The sequence below is a fragment of the Miscanthus floridulus genome, chromosome 4 (assembly GCF_019320115.1).
Source record: "Miscanthus floridulus cultivar M001 chromosome 4, ASM1932011v1, whole genome shotgun sequence".
Lineage (NCBI taxonomy): Eukaryota > Viridiplantae > Streptophyta > Magnoliopsida > Poales > Poaceae > Miscanthus > Miscanthus floridulus.
This window is the reverse complement of record NC_089583.1, coordinates 94,285,045-94,291,019: the sequence shown is the minus strand read 5'-3', so window position 1 is coordinate 94,291,019 and position 5,975 is coordinate 94,285,045.

The window sequence follows — 5,975 nt, the reverse complement described above, 5'->3', positions numbered from 1 at the left end:
TCAAACACCAATCTTTGTGAATTACTTCTCCCCATTTGTCATCGATGACCACAAAAGGTGAGCTCAAATTTTAGATAGGTTGGGGTAAAACCATGTGAAGTGAGGATCATTTTCCCATATTTGGTTCAATCTAAATCACTTGCAAAAGATATTTAACTCAGTTTGATCCAAGGACAAGCTTCTTCACACCTCCAAATAAGGGTTATCTTGTACCATGTTGAGTTAAACACTTATAGTTTATTTTCTAGATCAAACACTAGGTTCACAAGCCCACAAACATGTCATATGCTTCCACTAGATCATTTCAAGCATAGAGGTAATAGTGGTACCATACAAACATCAAATTCATTTGCTTTTCATGAATGAGCCTAAGACATGATAGTAATGACTAGATGCACTAAGCAAGTCCTTAGCAAAGGATGAATGACATGGCAATCAACTTTACCTTGATTTGCTCAAAGGAGAGGCATGTCATATAATGGGGGATGCAGTCAACACATATTTGAGAAGTCAAGTATGTTCAATTTATTCTTATCTTGCAAAACCTCTTCTCATCAAGTGGCTTGGTGAAGATATCGGCAAGTTGATCATCGGTGCCCACACTCTCAATGCAAATGTCCCCTTTTGTTGATGATCTCTAATGAAATGATGGTGGACATCTATATGATTTGTTCTTGAATGCTGAACCGGGTTGTTGGTGAGCTTCACGGCACTCTCATTGTCACATAGCAATGGCACTTGTTTGAACTTGATTTCAAAGTTACTCAAAGTAGCCTTCATCCAAAATAATTAAGCACAACAACTATCTGGCCGAAATGTACTCTGCCTCGGTGGTTGAAAGTGCTACATAATTTTGCTTCTTTGATGACCAAGACACAAGTGATCTTCCCAATAGTTGACATGTGCCCAATGTCCTCTTTCTCTCAACTTTGCATCCCGCATAATCAGAGTCTGAATATCCAATCAACTCAAATCTTGCTCCTTTGAGATACCACAATCCAACATTTTGTGTATGCTTCAAGTACCTCAATATTCTCTTGGTTGCCTTCAAGTAACTTTCTCTTGGTGATGCTTGGAATCTAGCACACATGTATACACTAAACGTCACATCCAGCCTTGATGTGGTCACATAGAGTAGGCTTCCAATCATAGATTGATATATCTTTTGATCCACCATGTTGGCACCAGCATCACTATCTAAGCTTCTATTTGTCCCCATTGGTGTACTAATTGCTTTGCTCTCATCCTTGCCAAAAATCTTGAGCATGTCTTTGATGTACTTGCCTTGACTCACAAATGTATCATTCTTCATTTGCTTGATTTGAAAACCAAGGAAGTAACTAAGCTCTCTAATCATGGACATCTCAAACTCACTTGCCATCATCCTTCCAAACTACTCACAAAAATCTTGATTGGTTGATCCAAATATGATGTCATGAACATAGATTTATAACACAAATAAGTCATTGCCTAGCTTCTTGGTGAATAATGGTGTCAACCTTTGCCCATCTTGAATACCTTAGAGAGTAGGAAATCCCTCAATCTCTCATACCATACTCTTGGTGCTTGTTTCAATCCATATAAAGCCTTTCTTAACTTGTAAACATGGTTGGGTTTCTTATCATCTTCAAAATTGGGAGGTTGGTCAACATACACAAGCTCATTGATGTACCCATTGAGAAATGCACTCTTCACATCCATTTGGTACAACTTGATATTGAGGGCACAAGCATAGGCTAACAAAATCCTAATTGCTTCCAATCTTGCAACCGGGTATATGTTTCTCCAAAGTCAAGACATTCAACTTGAGTGTAACCTTGAGCCACTAATCTTATTTTGTTCCTTACAACTATCCCATCTTGATCTTGCTTGTTCTAAAAGACCTATTTAGTTCCAATCACATTATGATCCTTAGGCCTCTCTACTAACTTTCATACTTGATTTCTTATGAAGTTGTTTAGCTCTTCATGCATAGCATTCACCCAATCAACATCCAACAAAGCTTCATCTATCTTCTTTGATTCAATGGATAACACAAATGAGAAGTATTCATAAAATGATGCCAATCTTGATCTTGTTTGCACACCTCTTGAGATATCACCAATTATGGAGTCCTAATGGATGATCTCTTCCTACATTGGTTGGTTGGAGCACTTAAACTTGATTGCTTGCACTTTGTTGATCATTTGGTTGGGATGATGAATTAGCCACTTGTTGATTTTACACTCTGTCATCACTTGTACTATCTTGACCTTGATTATGAGAACCACTAGCTTGCATATTTGAGTTAGAGAGCACTTGATTCTTGTCATCTTCAACATCAATCACCTACTTAGGCCTTATATCACCAATGTCTATGTTCTTCATTGTATTGACCAATTGAGTGCCTCTCACATCATCTAGATTCTCATCTTTCCCTTAGGAACCATTTGTTTCATCAAATTCCACATCATGAACCTCCTCAAGAGTACCACTTAGTCAAATTCCAAACTCTATAAGCCTTGCTAGTAGTGGAGTAACCAAGCAAGAAACATTCATCACATTTCTTTTCAAACTTGCTCAATCTAGTGTCTTTCTTCAATATATAGCATTTGCAACCAAAAACCTGAAAGTATGCAATGTTAGGGCTTTCTTCCATTCAAGAGCTCATAAGGTATCTTCTCCATCATGGGGTGACAATAGAGTCGGTTGCTATAGTAGCAAGCCATGTTGATTGCTTCGGCCTAAAATGAATGACTCACATTGTACTCACTCAACATTGATCTTGCCAAGTCAATCAAAGTTCTATTCTTCCTCTTAACTAGGTCATTTGATTGTAGAGTGTATTTGGCAAAGAATTGATGCCTAATGCTAAACTCATCACACAAATCATCAACCCTTGTATTCTTAAATTCACTTCCATTGTCACTTCTCACTTTCTTGATGGTTGTTTCAAACTCATTGTAGATTCTCTTGATGAATGTCTCGAAAGTTGCAAACACATCACTCTTATCAATAAGAAAGAACACCCATGTATATCTAGTGAAATCATCTACAATCACAAATTCATATTTGTTTCCACTAATGCTAGTGTATGTGGTTGGTCCAAACAAGTTAATGTGCAACAACTCAAATGCCTTAGATGTGCTTATAGTGCTCTTCTTAGGATGTGTGTTACCAACTTACTTTCTGGCTTGACATGTACTACATAGCTTATCCTTCTCAAATGTGACATCTTTCAAGACTCTAACTAGATCATGCTTCACCAATTTGGTCAATTGTTTCATTCCAATATGACCAGGCCTTCTATGCCATAACCAATCCATGCTAGACTTAGTGAGCAAGTATGTTGATAATTGAGCTTTCTCTAACATTGAAATCAACCAAGTATAGATTGTCATATCTAAATCCTTTGAATATCAAGTTAGAGCCATCTACACTTATGATCTCTACATCATCCACACCAAATATGCATTTGAAACCAAGATCACACAATTGAGCTACCGACAAAAGGTTGAAGTTCATGCTCTCTACTAGTAGCACATTAGAAATGCTCAAGTTATTGGATATTGCAATCTTACCAATGCCCTTTGACCTTGCCTTTGCCATTGTCACCAAATATGATATTATTAACCCCATTGTTATTATTTGCATTGATTGAATTGAACATTCTTGAATCACCGGTCATATGTTGTGTGCACCCACTATCAAGCACCTAATGCCTTCCTCTGGGTTTTTAATTGACCTACAAAAGAAGATCATTTTTTAGGTACCCATTTGCTTGGGTTCTTGAAGGTTAGCTACTAAGCTCTTTGGCACCCAAATAGGCTTTCTTCTTTGAGCCCACCATTGGTGCACCAATGAACTTAGCCTTCACACCATTAGCACCCTTCGTAAGCAAATAACAAGAATCAAACTTAATAGAGGATACATTAGCATTCTTGTTCTTGTTTTTGCAATCTTGCTCTATATGCCCCACTTGCTTGCATCTATTGCAAAACCTGACCACTGCCCTTCACAAAACTAGTTTTGTGAGTGACAAAGGCCTGCCTTGCCTTTATTGGCAGGTATAGCCCAATCTCTCTTTATTGAAAGAAAACCTTTGGCTACCCAAGCACTTTAGCAAGAAGGCATCTCCACCATAGACATTGCCTAAGGCACTGAGTGAGCTCATTCACCTCCTTCTTGAGGGTTTCAATTTCCACCATTAGTGAGGCATTACAAGTGAAACCATCACTCAAAGGTAAAGTAGAAGTGGTAGTGCAACAAGAAGGGTTAGTGGGAGCCCTCGGTTTCATCAAATTCAATATCATGAACCTCTTCAAGAGCACCACCAGCCAAATTCCAAACTCTATAGGCTTTGCTAGTAGTGGAGTAACCAAGTAGGAATGCTTTATCACATTTCTTCTCAAACTTGCTCAATCTAGGGTCTTTCTTCAAAATGTAGCATTTGCAACCAAAGACTCTAAAGTATGCAATGTTGGGCTTTCTTCTATTCAATAGCTCATATGGTGTCTTCTCTATCATGGGGTGACAATAGAGGTAGTTGCTATAGTGTCTTGTCTAATTCCAAATTCATCACATAACTCATCAATTCTAGTGTTCTTGACCTCACTACCATTGTCACTTCTTACTTTCTTGATGGTTGTTTCAAACTCATTGTGTATTCTCTTGATGAATGTTTTGAATGTAGCAAACACATCACTCTTGTCAACAAGAAAGAAGACCCATGTATATCTTGTGAAATCATCCACTATCATAGATCCATATTTATTTCCACCAATACTAGTGTATGTTGTTGGCCCAAACAAATCCATGTGCAATAACTCAAAAGCCTTAGATGTGCTCATCATGCTCTTCTTAGGGTGTGTGTTACCAACTTGTTTTCTAGGCTTGACATGCACTACATAGCTTATCCTTATTAAATGTGACATCTTTCAAGCCCCTTACTAAATCATGCTTAATCAATTTGTTCAATTATTTTATTCCAACATGACCAAGCCTTCTATGTCATAACCAACCTATGCTAGACTTAGTGAGCAAATATGTTGACAATTGAGATTCTCTAGCATTGGAATCAACTAAGTATAGGTTCTTATATCTAAATCCTTTGAATATCAAGTTAGAGCCATCTACGCTTATGATCTCTACATCATCAACTCTAAATATGCACTTGAAACCAAGATCACAAAGTTGTGCTACTGACAATAGGTTGAAGTTCAAGCTCTCTACTAGCAACACATTAGATATGCTTAAGTCATTGGATATTGCAATCTTACGTAGCCCTTTGACCTTGCCTTTGCCGTTATCACCAAATGTTATACTATCAACCCCATTGCTATTATTTATGTTGATTGAATTGAACATTCTAGAATCATCAGTCATGTGTTGTGTGCATCCACTATCAAGCACCCAATGCCTTCCTCCTGGCTTTATAATTGACCTACAAAAGAAGATCAATTCTTTTTAGATACCCAAACTTGCTTGGGTCCTTGAAGGTTAGTGTCGACACAGAATTTTCGCCTCCGTGCCGAGGACACACGTAGCAAGCCAGAAGGGTCCTCTCAATGGAGCAGATCCGCCTAGCTTCAGCGCAAGGGTGGTCGATCCTGCACAATCCTCCCAAGACATGACAGTCAATTTGACCCTGCAATTGACAAGGAGAGAAAGCTTATCAGTAATTAAGGGTGGAATATGCTGGTGTTGCCAGATAGTCCCAAATGTGCGGCTCTGAGAGCTGATATCAGAGGAAATCGACTAAATAGCCGATCCCAGCATGTTCACAAGAATGAATCGATTAAAGCTCATGGGATTGTATAAGAAGGATCGGTTATCATTCAGGATAAATGTTATTTAAGCCAATATTAATCAATGGCAATAAGATATCAATGATGATTGATTTATACTGAGCCAATGATTATAAGTAACCGAAACTCCTTTTATTTAAAGAAACAACTCAACACCTCTTAACCATTTAATAAAGATAAATCTAATGA